Here is a 15,754-nt window from a genome sequence, read left to right as displayed (position 1 = left end):
TGTTTATTTACCATTTGTAGCCTAAACTTAAAACTTTTTCCTCGTATTAGTTATTTTTCAAATACACTTTTCGTCTCTTCAACTAAATTTCGAGCTCAGGATTCATAATTTCTTTGGAGAGGCACAAACAGAAAGTTAGGTCCTGTCCCATATTTCTAAGTAGTAGGATTTATTTTTCCTTCTATTGAAATGAAAATATAAATGGCCTTTGAGGCTCCAGGAGAGCCCACAAAATTTTATTTAGTCCAAAATATCGCAAAACTTCAGTATTATTAATACTTAAAGATGGTTTGCCTCAAGCAAGAAATATGAAGCTCTGGGGAACACATTCTGTGTGTGTGACACATCCAGACAGTGTGGTTTGCCAAATGCTAGCTGATCCAGAGTGAGGTTCTTAACCTTCATCAAGTCAGGGGCTGCTTTGAAAATCCAACGCAAGCTATGGACTCTCTTCCCAGAAAAATGCATATAGCTAAATACATGAGGAAAATTCTGCAGTGCTTAGGCTGTGTATGTAGCATGTGTGTAGGTATGATATTGGTAAATCCAAAAAAAAATGCTTTTTAGGTACCTTTTGTAGCCATTAACGTTACCTGTGCTAAGTGCTCATTAGATATTTGCTGGCTGATTCTATTCATGTGAGGGCCACAGGGACCAGGAGAGGTGAGAGCAAAGATGCATGCACAGATCAGAGAAGGATTAAATAGGGAATTATGCAGCATGTAACATACATTATACATTATGCAAAATGTATAAGCATGTAACTTATACATTTTCTGAAAATGATGCTTCTGTGGGCTTAGACAAAAATGAGTGGCCGGGAGAGGATTGCCGTTGGTTAGATGACGTCCAGATTTATCCAGAGTTGGTATTTCTTGGTATTTCTATAAATAACATGGTATTTCTATGTTAAAGAACCTCAGTGAGCAAGTAAGTTCATAAACCTACTGGGGTGCTGGTGGAGGGGGAAGATCTACTTTTTATTGTAGTATGTTTTCAGCTGCAACGAAAGAAAACCCTGACTCAGATGGACTTAAACATAGGGAAATGTATTACATTACGATACCTACTCCAAAATCTCTGGCGGTTTCCCTCCTCTGTGTACTGCTTTCATCCTAGGAATGATAAGGAAATTCCTGCTTTGGTTCTGGGCATCACATCCAAACAGAAAAATCATCAAAGAGGATAAGAGGTCATCTACTGGTGTGTCTCTTTCCCTGGAATAGGGAGATGTTTCCCAGAACCCAGTGGAGGCTGCAGCTTTGTGTCTTAGTGCTCATTTTGAAACTGGTACCTGGCCTGGGGATGGCAAGGGGTGTGATTGGCTGCAGGACTTGGGGGTTTCCCTCTGGAACTGGAAATGAGGTCACCTGTTCCTGATCCACTAGGAGGAGTGGTGGCTACGTGAACAAATGGCAATTATACCAAAACTGCTGTGGGTTCCACTAAGAAGGAAGAAGGGGAAAATAGATATTGGACCAACAGAACGAACAGTGTCATTGTATCTTCTGATAAACTCATGTTCTGAATAAAAAAGGAAGTCATGTTTTTATTTTAAAAAGTTATCTAAATCTGTGTTATTTTCTCTACCACAACACATGGGGTACACTCATATGCTTAAGTCCACGTGAGTGAACTTTTTTAATAGATGTTCTGTCCACACAAGGACTGGTTTCCATGGCCCCCACTCAATTTACTTATGGGCCCTACTGCCATGCACAATTAAGAGAAAGGCAAGATTTTAGCAACTAGGACTGAACTATCGAGTTTTCCTAAACTCATTGTTTACAGCAGCACTTCTCTTCACAGGTGAATTGTTAATAGGTTTGATTACTTATTCTTGCCTTGGAGAATTTTCAGGTAAGTCTTACAAAGTGATACGAATTGTCATCTCTCAAATGCATCTTTAATTTAAACATATTCTCTAAGTTTCTGGGTAGAGGAAGAGGGAAAAAGTACATGAAAATGAATTTAAAATGCTTGTCAGAGTCAGTATTAATTTAAACTGTTGCAATTTTCTGTGGGGCATATTTAACCCAAAAGAAAAGCCCTTATAATTAGGAAATTTGGATTCTGAATAATTAATTTGAAAGAGGGAAGATAACTTTTTCTACAGAGAACATCTTTCATCCAAATTTGGAGTTCCAGTTTCTGCAGATGTCACTTCTCTCTCATAACATAAGAAAATGGGTAAGAGGCAGTTTGGAAAGAGGTTGAAAGGAGAAATTATAGGTTCTCCTCCCAGCTTTTCCAATAACTTGCCTTGAGGTCTTGGACCAAGCCTTGACTTTCTCTGATGTACAGAGTTGTAAAGGAAGATGAAATACTGTGCATGAAAGTGCTTTGAAAAATCGAAAGCAGTAAATTGCTCTGGGATATTTATTGTTAGCATGGTGGTTCTGGTTGTTATAAATGAAGCAGAACATTAAATATTAATGATATTCTTATTCATCAATGGGGAAGTTACAGGGGAAAGGTTTTCCAAAAAATGCTGAGCTGTAACTGCCATCCAAGTAAGTGACGCAGAATGCCTAACCCACTTTCTATCTTGCTATTACCTGATCACAGAAAGCTGTTTCACTGTAGAGGTAACAGTTGTTTTCTCCTCTGTCCTGAGGCCAATGATTATATAATATGTATCAAATCACTAGGGTGCATATCAAAGTGAGCATAAAGAGGCAAATATTTCCCTTTACAATGACCATATAAGAGATTATTTCTGTCAGGGGATAAGACATACATGAAGTCTGACTGTTTCACTGCATTTTTACTATAGAAATCACTGAGCTTGAGACTTGTACATTAACTCCGTCTGGTCATGTGACTGGCAAGTGAAGTGTTTCAATGTGTTAAAAGGACTGATCTGCATATTTCTTGCTGAATCTTAATCTGTACTTGCATATTTGTGAAACAAATGAGTATTTAAATTATGGAGAAAAGATGTATTGTGCCACGCTAACCTTTATAGCATACCTGTGGTTTCTCTAGCCAACAGTGGACAAGGTGAAAACTCATTATACATTTTCATCATGTTAGGTATTCTTCTCAAAGTCACAGGAGTACTGCAGAATGGTTCGTAACTTTATGAATTCAGCTGGCATTTTGGATATATTTTGTATGGACGGCCCCTTTGAGGGGCTAAAGACACAGCCATCCATTTCTCCAAGAGTCGCCGAGGGTGCCTTATTACCCCTACCCCGTGCTGGGTACTGAGGGTGGGATGGAAGGCAAACCAGATGCAGCCCTTGTGTTTATGCAGCTTATTCTTTAGTGGGCAAGAAATTACTTGAGAATCCTAAAAATGTAAAATTACATCTGTGACAAGTCCAGTGAAGGAGGAGGACAAGACACTTGATTGAGGAGGACATTTATTGCTAGTCAGAGGGGACAAGGAAAGCTGACCTAAGGAAATGATGATTCAGTGGAGTTGATACAGGAGTGAAATAGTCACAGTAGGAAAGTGGAGTGGTGGGAGTTGGGAGGAAAGTACTGTATTTGAGGAACCACGTGTTCAAGTTCTGCAGCAGAAGGGCCGGTGAAGTACTTGAGTGTTGTCAAAGGCAATCAAGGTAGCTGGAAGAGAGAACACAAGGGCGTGAGGGTATGTTATCAGGATGACCTTGATGTTCACAATTAAGAAGGTTGCTCCAATCCTGACATCAATAGGAAGACTCAGGTATCTGAAGGGGAGGGAGTTTGCATGTCTATTCAGAAAGACCTCTTAAGCGATACACTGTACACTATTAATATGCCAGTGGTTCTTGGGGCAACTGTGGTTGTCTCACTACTATATACTCTACTCCTTCCCTAGTGTGTGCTATCTCTGTGATTTGTGTGGGATCACTACATCCCTGATGGACTACTGTGACTGCACTAAAACAATCAAGGTAATCCTATCCCTGTCATCACGATGATTAATTTGAGTCATCCAGGTCTAAGCATGGTGTTTTTTGGCTTTAGGGATTGTTCCATCATGGTCCCAATCAGGACAACGTTCAGCAGGAATTTTGCTCTTTTATAGACTGAACTTGCTCCCGTTGAAAGTCAGTGAGGAAGTAAGTAGATCTGGAATCCCATGACCATGAGAGAAGCCTGCGTTAGGGTGAAGTTGACATGGAGGTGTCAGAGGTGAGGGGTACAAAGAAACTTTTTGTCCTTGCTAATATGGTAGATCCCCTGAATCTCAGACTGCACCTGATACCTGTTGAAGTTTCCTGGCTTTTCTCACCCCTAGGCCCTTCTCCAATCCTGATGCTGGCTGTTGACAACAGTCATTATTGAATAAATGTCAGAAACCTCATCTGAATTCAAGGAGTCTCCCAGCTCTTTCTAAACCCAGACTTACTCATTGTAACTGTAGCTCAGACCAAGATGGATTAGACTACCTTGGTGAGAACAGGTGTGTGAAGAATCACTGATTTAAAGATTATTCATAACGTATCCCAGTCATTACGCACAAGTCTATTTCTTGAGACATTGTAAGGGGTAATTCTTGGAAGGACATAGGTCCAAAATGTTGAATTGGATGTCTAGAAGTCAGGGTGGTAAAAACGAAGTATATATTGATTAAGTGGAGAGTTAGATGAGTAGAGAAGCAAAATGAAGCCGAGTAGAAAATTAAAGGTTTTGGGAGGAGTACTGCCTGAATTTAGATGTTTTTAAAGTATAGCTTTCTGTCTTCATGGGAATATCTTTTTGATATGCTGAGAAAAAGAAATCCAGGTGTTCTTCACTTTTGTAAGCAACCTGGTTTTTAGTCCAGGGAGCACCGACAACAGGATTTCTTGCCAATCACTTACCATTGTAAGGCCTGATTTTTCATCTGTAAAATGTGGATAAAACAGCCTACCTGAGTAATGGCTGTGAAAGTTAAATGAAGCAATTTGAGTACAAATACCTCACAGTGAATGATTGTTTTCACTGGTGTGGTGGTAAATATTTAATAACCTCTTTTTCAAAGAAAAAAAGCATTATTTGTCATGTTTGCCAATTTCCATGGTGTAAATACTCCCAACATTTTGCCAGTTCCGAGTTACCAGTGTGTTACAAAATGGAACATGGAGTTGGAGAACTACACATACAATGCCAGAGAGCTCTCCAAGATGCCACTGCTTTCCTTCTTTCCAAATTAGATACATCCCAGATTTTTTTTTTTTTTATGAGATGGAGTCTTGCTCTGTTGCCCAGGCTAGAGTGCAGTGGCACAGTCTTGGCTCACTGCAGCCTCCGCCTTCCATGTTCAAGTGATTCTCCTGCCTCAGCCTCCCAAGTAGCTGGGATTACAGGCACCTGCCACCACACCCAGCAATTTTTTGTGATTTTAGTAGAGACAGGGTTTTACCATATTGCCCAGGCTGGTCTCATACTCCTGGCCTCAGGTGATACACCCGCCTTGGCCTCCCAAAGTGTTGGGATTACAGGTGTGAGCCACCGCACCCGGCCTGTGAGCCACCACTCCTGGCCTATGCCAGATTTTTTACAAAGCAAAATCAATCCTTGTCCCCCACCCCTGTTATACTAGGGTTTGTTTGATTTTAGTGACATCTGTATCAGGGTTGACACAGAATTAATAACTGAATCAATAAAGAGACCGGGAACAGGGCACCACCTTACACAATGTGACATGAGAAATGTTGAGGTGTAGCAGTTTATTCGCTTAGGTTAATCATGAACCTTTCTGTTAGGCCTCTCTGAAATTTAACATCACTCTGTCCTAAATCACCAGTTCCTTGCAAGTGTTGGTTCTAGACCATATAACTCACCTTTCTCAAAAATTCTGCTACGTTTGTGTTAGTAATCAAATATTGTATTTTATTTTCGTAAGATTTTCTTCCCAGTCTAGATTATATATATTGCAGAGAGAAAGCATCCTATTTTATGTACATTTTGTATCCTTTTGATGTCAAATATCATGCTATGACCATAGCAATAAGTGTAATACATATAGTAGTCCCCCTCGCCCTCCTACTTTTTTTTTTTTTTGAATTCCTACTGTGTTCCAGGTTCCGTGGTAACATTTTCCTTGTTATCTGTAATCATCACAATAGTACTAGAGGGTGGATACAGTCATTCCCATTTTACAGATGAGGATGCATTCAATGTGAGATGTTAAAGACTTTCTTCAAAATTGCCCAGGTAGCAGGCAGCTCACCACACCACCATGGGTGGTATTCAAAAGGTAATGGTTAAGAGAAAGAATGGATAATGAATATCTTGAGTCTATTTTCTTGAGACAGACGAGACTGAGCAGCCTGAGAACATTTGGTGCTCAGAGGGAGGAAATGCTAAGAGGGGAAAACAAGTCTGAAAGGGAAAGAAGGATAGTTCAAAGACCAGTTTCCCCTGCTTCACAATTCTGACTGGTGCCAGCTCTAACTGCGTATGTTTGCTTTACTTGGAAGATAGAATCATAGCGCCAGAATTCACGGAAGTCTGTTTTGGAAGATGCATTAGTCAGGGTATGCTAATTGCTGGAACAAACAATCCCCAAACTTCAGTAGCTTAACACTGCAGAGAGTTATTACCCTCTGGTGTCACAGAGCAATGTGGGTGGGCTCTGGTCCTAGCCTGGCTTCTTCCATGGTTCCGGTCTGCTATCCCCTAGGACCTTGGAGTTCACTAGATATTGGTATCAGGCTGATCAAAGAGGAAAAGGAGAGTGCATAGACGATTACATGGGAAATTTCAAGGGCCAAGCCTGGACAAGGCAAGTATTACTTCTGCTCACATTTTATTGGCCACATCCTAGTCATATGATCCCATGACTGCAAAGGAGGATGGGGAATTTCAGATTCCTAGGTGGTCAGGGGCAGAAAGAGATGGGGATTGGTGAAAACACCAGAGGTCTGCAAGTTTGGTGACCACTAGTTTTCAGAGGTATTGGGTGTGTTAAGGTACCCAGAGGTATTGGGTATTTGATACAATCCAGTATCTTCCAGAGGTTGAGCATGAGCCACATATGCCCAGTGTCTTCATTGGGTCTTCATGTTTTCATTGGATTGCTGATGGCCTGTCACTGGGAAAGTTATTTACCTTCTCTGAAGAGAAAATAATAACTTGCATTTCAGAGTTGTTTGGGACACTAAAGGAAATCATGAAGATGGAACTGATTTGTTAACTAGAAATGGACATCCAAATAATAAGTATTGGTTACAGGTTTAAAATGAAACTTGCAATGTTTGAGGAAGAAAGGGAAAATGTTAATGCAAAAACAGAAAAGGTAAAGAAATGGTGGGAAGTACGTTATTGGCACTTTTCTTTGGATACCCATTGCCGTATTTCATGTGATTAAGCTTCATTCCTTTTAATGAAGCAATTCTTCTAAATAATCAGAGATTGCCGACCAATGTAATATTTAACATTTATAATTTTCACCTTAAATGTTGAACATTTTTAATTTGTAAAACTGTTTATTGCAGTTCAAATCTCCTTATGCCGCAGAACTGTGGACTTCCTCTGGTTGCAAAATTCTCTATAGTTCCTTGAATTGAAAAGGGTTTAAGTAAAAAAAAGCTAGGGGAGGTGGGGGCCTTTTACAAACAAATTACAACTCATGTGGTACAATAAAGATAATTCATTTTATCTTGCTTTGCATGACTGTATATTGTTTTGAATTCATTCTGTGTTTCAGAAGCTTGCGATATTTCTTTTCTCTTGGTTTCTTACTTGTAACTGCAGATTTCGCGGTTTCTTTTGTGTACCGCTTGCCTCCCAGAATTTGGCCCAACAGTTTTGAGTAGCTGAACAATTTCTCGAGGACAGATCAGCTGAAATGTGGCTCAACTTGAGTAAAGCAGAAGGAATGACATAAGGTTAGGTGACTGATGTGTGAGTTTTTGAATTTGATTTGGTTTTACATGGAAAGGTTGAAGCAATGATCCATGTATTCTAATAAAAATCATCAGTACAAATCAAATAAAATCTGGCTTAGTGGCTATTTTCCCACTGTATCACTCATGGCTAGCCTGTGCTGTTACAGACCACATTTGGCAGGCACGACTTTTTCCTACAACAAAATCTTCAAGTAACATTGCAATCTTTGCTGTGTTCAAAAGGCATCTTTTCTAATCAAACTGTCTGCTAATCTCATGAGATAAATCATTATTCTGTACTGACAGCTCGGGCTTTCCCGAGACCCCTTCCCTGCTTCTTGTTTTCTCTCAAGATGCCTGGTTATTGTCATTCTTCAGGTCTTTGCCTGTATCTCCTTTCACACTAATGACATTTCTTCCATTCCTGAGGAAGAGTTACAGCTTTTTACCATTCCACATACTGAATTGGTAAGACCAGTACCTCAGAGCAGCTCCTCTCTTTCTGACCGGTACTCCACTAGTTATCAGATGGGCAAAAGGCAGGATGCATCAAAGTTACAGACCTACTAGAACCAAAAATGCTTATTCCCAGGAATTTGATGTGATTAAACCTAAGACATCATCCGTTGATGCGTTCTCATCTGTTTCAGGTCCTGCCCCCAACAGCTGGACTAGTAAAGTAAGGCAGATGTATTTTCACTACTTGAGTAGTGAACATGTTTTATAGAACCTGAAAGTGAAAGTAAGGGAGGCAGCATGGTTTGGAGGAAACCTTGGTCCATGTTTCCCTCATAGACCTGTCCTGCTAGCAAAGTCCTGGGCCTTTCTCAAAATGATGGCAACTGCGTGTGCCCTGGTGGTGAAATGGTGCAGTGTGCCTGGGCACTGCCCAGTGAAAAAGGACCCACAGAGGGGAGACTCATGGTTTCGTTTTCATTGCTGACATGGTTTAAAAATGTGCATTGCTAGCTGTGAAAACTCAGTCGTTGTAACACTGTACACCTTTCTTCTTTCAGCAAGTATCCTTGTGAACATTAGCAAGTATTCTATTCTCTGTTAGAATTAAATAGATAATGATAACAGCATGAAAGGGTGAAAGTATGTCTTATGCAAAATAGCCTCTTTTTATGTAGGACGTCTACCAATTTTCTTGTGATTTTTGTTTTTCCTCTTTTGAAAAATGATTTTAGTCTGCTCATGTTTAGGTACGTAACTTCTCTTGATCCCAGTTTTATGCTTTGAGTGATCCCCGATACATCATTTTAAATGAGATGAGTATGTAAAAAATAGGAAGCCGAAAGCATAATTGAAAATTGTGGTTACATTATCGTGAGATAAAATGGCCAGTCAGACTTCTCTGACCAATTTGATAAAAAATAAGGAGGTATCATTTGAACAAGTTGTAACATATGGGAACTGTTTTAAACACCATCATTAATATCAAGAAACTATTAGGAAATGCAAGTTTGTGTATCGTGTGTGTGTGTATATGCTGATTTTACACACACACGCACATACACACACACGCACACACACATTTATAAGCCCAAGTAAGAGAAACCTTTGCCAATGTCTGCCAGGCATTTGGCTGAAGTGGAATTGTGAGGAACATTTTCTCAGCCTTTATAAATCGCAGTTGAAATATGTTAGCACTGTTCAGTTTATAAAATGACAAGGGCTGTAGGCTGGGCATGGTGGCTCACACCAGTAATCCCAGCACTTTGGGAGGCAGGGAGGATTGTTTGAGCCCAGGAGTTGGAGATCAACCTGAGCAACATAACGAGACGCTGTCTTTACAAAAAATTCACTGGGTATGGTGGTGTGTGCCTGTGGTCCCAGCTGCTCGGGAGGCTGAGATGGGAGGATTGCTTGAGCCTGGGAGGTTGAGGCTGCAGTGAGCCCTGATTGCACCACTGCACTACATACACTCTAGATAAAGAGCGAGACCCCATCTCAAAAACAAACAAACAAACAAACAAACAAACAAACAAAAAACGATGAGGGCTTCATCCAAAGGTTAAAGGAACTGTTTCTACTTTATATTGATTATAACAAGTTAACTCAATATTGTATGATGATGCTTATGCTCTATCGAATGGCAAAGTTCCTCTCACAGTCTTTTTTGGGGTCAGTCTTCACTCCTCACTTTGTGAGGTGGGGGCTAGTTCATTTGCATACTTGCTCTCTAAATGTGGGAATATATTCTTTTAAAAGTGGCAACTTATCTCCCCCTTCTAAAATATTTTAGATGTTTCCAATTTTTTTGTATGTCAGCCCATGGAAACCACACTAAATTTTTCTGTCATGAGTGCACTTGTCTCTGCATTTGAATTTAATTGGGAAGTCCCTCTGCAATGACAGGTCTCCTTTTCACACAATGGTTTACAGAACGTGGTGGGAGGAGGCACCAAATAGCCTGTTAGGATAGCATGGATCCAAAACTGATTCTTTAACTTGCCTTTATACATTGCATTAATTTACAAGTGGGTCAGTCCATCTTGTCCTCATCTTGGCCGAATTCCTTCCAAATTCATAGTAAATTATGCCTGAATATATTCTTGTTCCTGCCCTCCCCCCTCCCACCTAGGTCACGGGGCTACAACTAACCATTGTCTGAATTGAAATGCCACTAGATGATCAACAATTGAAGAATATTTCTTACCAATTCAAATAGAACAGAAACTTCAGTCGAGCATTTATTGCCCTACATTTCTGCGGCTGTCAAAACCAGTTGATCACAGACGTGAGGATATGTAAGGAAATAGGAAGCTGTGATGGGTTGTCCCTCGTCTAGGAGTGGTGCAAGTGAGGCTTGAGGGCATTGTCACTTTTTACCTTATACGTTTTTGTATTTTTTTTCCAATAAGCACATACTTAAAAATTAGTTTGAATGTTCTTAAGGAATCTTTCCGTAGATGACTGATTAGTTCAACAGGGAAAAATTATAATCATTCATTGCAGAATTTGCATACCACTTTGACCAGGTGATCAAAATTGGCATAACACTGAGGGGCAGACCAACATGCCATCGGGGGCTGTGGAAGTGATGTCCTGGGAAGGACACCAGGCCACTCTTGTAGTATTATATCAACTGGAATATAATCATGAGGAAGCATCTGATCCTCCCAAATTGAGAAATATTTCCATAAAATAACTGGCCTGTATTCTTCCAAAATTCTAATATCACAGAATGAAAAGACTGAGGAATTATGTCTGATTCAAATGGATAAAACAGATAGACAATTCAGTACAGGGCATGATCCTGGACTTTGTCTTCTACCAGAGATGGAGGAAGTGCCCTATTGGAATATGGATTATGGATTGGATCAAAGTACCTGCAGTGTATTTTCTGATTTTGATAATAGTTCTGTTTTTGTTCTTAGAAAGCACACACAGAAATACTAAGGGATAAAAGGATATAATTGGTGCAACTTACAAATGGTTCAGAAGCAACATATTACATAATTCTAACTGCACTATAATTAAAAACTTTTAAAATTAGCCTGATGTGGTGGTCCCAGCTACTTGGGAGGCTGAATTGGGAGGATCTCCTAAGCCTGGGAGGTTGCGGCTGCAGTGAGCTGTGTTTGTGCCACTGGACTCCAGCCTGGGTGACAGAATGAGACCCTGTCTCAAAAACAAACAGACAAAAACCCCAAAACTTAAAAAAAATAAAAATGTAAAACATGGGAAGAATGAAAAAATTGTACGTTTTCCTTGACTTCAACCCTTTCTCTTTTCTTGATCAGTTCCCAGGTGAGGCTAGGATATCTGTGTTTTTTATGAGGTTCCTTGGGGTATTTGGGTGGTCAGCCACCATTTGGAGATCACCATGTAGTGCCTAGATTATAAATTATCCCTTCAGAAAGAGTTGCTGGAATCATTTTGAGATTGGTCAGGTGCCAATAAATAAGTAATAGAAACGCCCTGAAAATTGGAGTTGAAAGGGTGAAATTTTATTTTATTTAGTTTGGTGATATGAACATGGTATAATATTGTCACATTTTTTCTGGGGTTTAGAAGAGTAAGAGTAGCCTACAGTTGACCAGATGACTAATATTTATTTCATACCACAAAAATTAAATGCTTTACTAAAACTTCCATTCTCTTACAGTTCTGATGAACAACATTGTACTGTACGGTTAAGTATCACACTGTAAATTTAGGCAATACATGTCCTATTGAGCCCATGGAGTAAAATAGATTTTTCCGTGATCCAAGCTATTACAATTTCACATGTGTAAAGTATTTCAAATTCATTTTTAATAGACTGCTTCCCTTCAAATACATGTGGAGGTAGATTTATACAACTGTAAATAGTTTATGCGTTTTTACAGATTTTCATTATATGTGTTTGGTACTAATTTACCTCTTTTTAATTGTAGGAGAGATAAAGAATTAGTAGTTTAAAACAGTAGGAACTGCATGTTCTGCTGTGATCAAGGAATTAGATAATCTGGCTTGTTTGCTTAAGGGGTCTGTATCTTGAGACTTTTATAGGGCAGTATTAAAGCTCTGAGCCTCCTTATTATGCCAGTACCCAGAAGATTGCTTTAATGAGAAGTAAAGGGCCTTTTTCCAATTACAAGGGAATAACTGTATTAAGTTCCTGTGTTATGTCAACCTGCTTTGATTTGATTACTGTGAAAGAAATGGATTTATCTGTCAGTGTTACTTAATTAAGCCTTCTCATTGATGTTTTGCAGAGTAATATAGTGTGGTTTGCACATTTGAGCCTAAATACAGAGAAAATTGGCCTAAAACTAAGACATGACCCCTGAAGATAACATGTAAGATTGATCAGTTGTCATTGCCAGGTCATAGGCTGCAGTGTTAAACATAGGTGGAAGGATTGCCATGTTGAAAGGGTAGAAGGAAAATCAGTTTATAGGACTGATTATTTTAAGCAAAAGGAGTTGGGCTGGAAAACTGGATTTTAGGGAAGAGTTTTGAATATGTAAAACGATTGACTTCACCAATATTAGTCAAGCATCTGGAATAGGAAATGACAATAAAAGAAACAGGAGAAGTAGATTTTGTTAAAGTATAAAAGGAAACAGAAGAAAAAAGGAGAAAGCAAGAGGAAAGAATGCCATTTGGGAGAAGTAGACCATTGTGGTTAGGCAGAGCAATTACAGCCTACAAATATTTCAATTAAGCCAGCCTCCCCTTCTCAGAACCTCACAAATGGCACCCTCGGGAGAAAAGAGGTATCAGGAAAGAAAAGAAGAAAAGAGGAAACGGTTCCATGTTTCATGTTGGCTAACCTCTCCCAAGAATAAATTCAATAAATTATTTACCAAACAGGCATTTTAAATACCAATCTGTGTATCTGAAGTCATATAATATAATGGATTTTGCACTATAAATATTACACGTATGGTTTGAAAAATACACATATAATTACATGTAGATGTTGTCAGAGGTATATACTCAGTTTTATTAGGAAATGAAGCATGTTCTTAAATGTATTCCTTAGTTGTTTAATGCTTCGTTTTCTAAAGTATCTACCTTTTATTTCTTGCACTTTGTGATATATCTTTAGAAGGTGGTATGTCCTTAGGAGGTACCAGACACCTAGTTAAAAACTTCCTTGCAATATTTTCACATTTAAGTACTTTGAAACTTATCTGTGTAATGTTGAAGTTAGGTTGTACTTTGATTTTTTTTTTCTTCAGATATGGTAACTTACTTCTGATTGTTGTTCTCACCTGATTTGAAATGTTTATGCTCCAAGAAAACTGTCTTAGTTAAGACTGTTTTTTTAAGTGCTTTTACATTGGTCACATTTCAAAAAGTCAAAGAAGGTATATATAGTTCACGTTATACTCTTGCTTGAGTTATTCATGGCTCTTATTTGTAGGATATTGCTTAAAAAGGTAGGGTCCCTAAATGACTAACTTCTCTTCAAGAGGAAGACCCCAACTAGCCAGCGCCATACATTTGAAAGGTTGCTAAATGGCACTTATCTCTCAGCATTTCACATTATATATTCAAGCTAGGGTATCATTCAAGATAGATGATCGTTGACACCTCCAAATACAGAAATTAGTATAAAGGCTTCAGTGTTATATTTGGTTCAGTTTCATAATTTAACTGTTTACCACCTTGAGTTTCAAAAAGATTTCCGAGTTTCAATATAAGGAACACCACTGACGTATTTGTAACATAATAGTTACGCACTTCATTTTGTTACTTTCTCATTATCTGAATTTTATGTTATAGGAAGATGCTTTCCCTGTTTATAACAACACACAATGGAATTAACTCCATGTCTTAAGCAGCAGCAATTTAGTGTTCATTTTTGAAAAACAGTTTATTTTTAACTTAAGGAAAATAACACTGTTTTAAAGGACTTATTAAAGGAAGTTTAAGTTGGAGGTTAATTAAGGCTAAAATATTGCAGTAATTGTCTGCGAACAAATTTTTCCTACTATACTTTCTCACCAGCATATCTACACTTTAACTTTTCTTATCATATGAAAAATACTATAAGATGATCTCATGCTTGCCCTTTGAGTTTCAAATTTATTTGGTTAGGAAATCCATTAGCTCTGAGAAAGCCAGAGTTGACAGCAGTCATCTGAAAATGGAAAGCCCAGGTCTGTATTCTTTATATTTGACATATTTTTTTCTTTTTTTGAGACAGAGTCTCGTTCAGTCATACAGGCTGGAGTGCAGTGGCACAATCTCGGCTCACTGCAGCCTCCGCCTCCTGGGTTCACGTGATTCTAGTGCCTCAGCCTCCCAAGTAGCTGGGACTACAGGTGTGCACCACCATGCCTAGCTAATTTTTTATTTTTAGTAGAGACGTGTTTTGCCGTGTTGCCCAGGCTGATCTCGAACTTCCGGCCTCACGTTTTTCTAGTCTTATAGTTTTGATTGCTGTCCGCATAAGCAAAGTGGAGCTTTGAGTAATGAAATCATAATCCACCTGCCTTGGCCTCCTAAAGTGCTGGGATTATAGGCGTGAGCCATCGCACCTGGCCTGACACATCTTAACATTTGTGTGGGAAGCATTGACATAACCCTCATCCTTTGCTTAGTCAGATTTGGGAAGTGCTGGAAGCTTCTTGTCAAGTTTCTTGTTAGTGCCCAGATCAGTCATTCTGAAGCACCATATCTTATGTCTAATAGAAAACAGAAACAATCATGCTCGTGTGGACATCGTCTGTCAATATTTGAATCTCCTCAACTCTTCCTACGTCCGTAATAGTACTCAAATTTGACTTCAAATTACTCTACTTAGAGCTCTTATTATACTGGGTGCTAATGAAAATGTGCACATCCTTAACACGCTCTTTGCTGATGAAATATTTTGAACTCTAAATTCATCTGGCACTGACGGAGAGCATATGCCATCTCAGTTTGTGTGAGGGCTCAGCCAAGGGTTCTTCCTGGACTAGGAAATTAGTAGAAGCCACAGATGTACGCAGTCTGTGAGTCTCCATAATGGTGTGGAGGATATTTAATAGTGTCTGTTGTTGCAGGGAGAAGGTTTTGAGGCAGTGTAGACTTCATTGTGTTTCGGAATGATTATCTTTCCTGGAAGAACTTAACATTCTATCTCTGAATGCATTCTGAATGTGCTGAAATTTTTATTAAGAAATCAATATATTTCGACAAGAGCAGGAATCTGTAGACTTAGAGCAATGCAAAATACCATTTTAGGCATTTTTCTGATTTCATAAAACTCTAGGATCCCGGCTGATTGGCATGTTGTAGGCTCAGAGTATAGAAAAGACAACTACACAGCTCTATGTCAAATCAATCTAGATAACTCTCATACCTGTTTATTTCAAATCAAGCTTAAAGTTACATGGTATTTAGTCTGCGTTCTTAGCTTGGGACTCTGATCAGCATACATAACTTTTGACATGTCATTTGTGTATTACACATAGAAATACACTGAGATATAAAGAGAATACTGTAATGGTAAACCA

The 15,754-nt window shown here is 39.0% G+C and overlaps 1 protein-coding gene and 1 long non-coding RNA gene across 7 annotated transcripts in view; one reads left to right on the top strand and one right to left on the bottom strand.

Annotated features, from left to right (window-relative positions):
* TCF4 (transcription factor 4) overlaps window positions 1-15,754 on the top strand; it is a 416,095-nt gene that overhangs the window by 154,724 nt on the left and 245,617 nt on the right. The window lies entirely within an intron of this gene.
* LOC112611681 overlaps window positions 3,356-15,754 on the bottom strand; it is a 30,205-nt gene continuing 17,806 nt past the window's right edge. The window contains exon 2 of the long non-coding RNA XR_003116710.1: window positions 3,356-3,573. This is a non-coding gene — a long non-coding RNA (uncharacterized LOC112611681). The remainder of the gene's footprint in view (window positions 3,574-15,754) is intronic.

The sequence above is a fragment of the Theropithecus gelada genome, chromosome 18, assembly GCF_003255815.1.
Source record: "Theropithecus gelada isolate Dixy chromosome 18, Tgel_1.0, whole genome shotgun sequence".
Classification (NCBI taxonomy): domain Eukaryota; kingdom Metazoa; phylum Chordata; class Mammalia; order Primates; family Cercopithecidae; genus Theropithecus; species Theropithecus gelada.
Note: the sequence above shows the minus strand (reverse complement) of the source record. Positions and strands in the feature narration are given on the sequence as shown.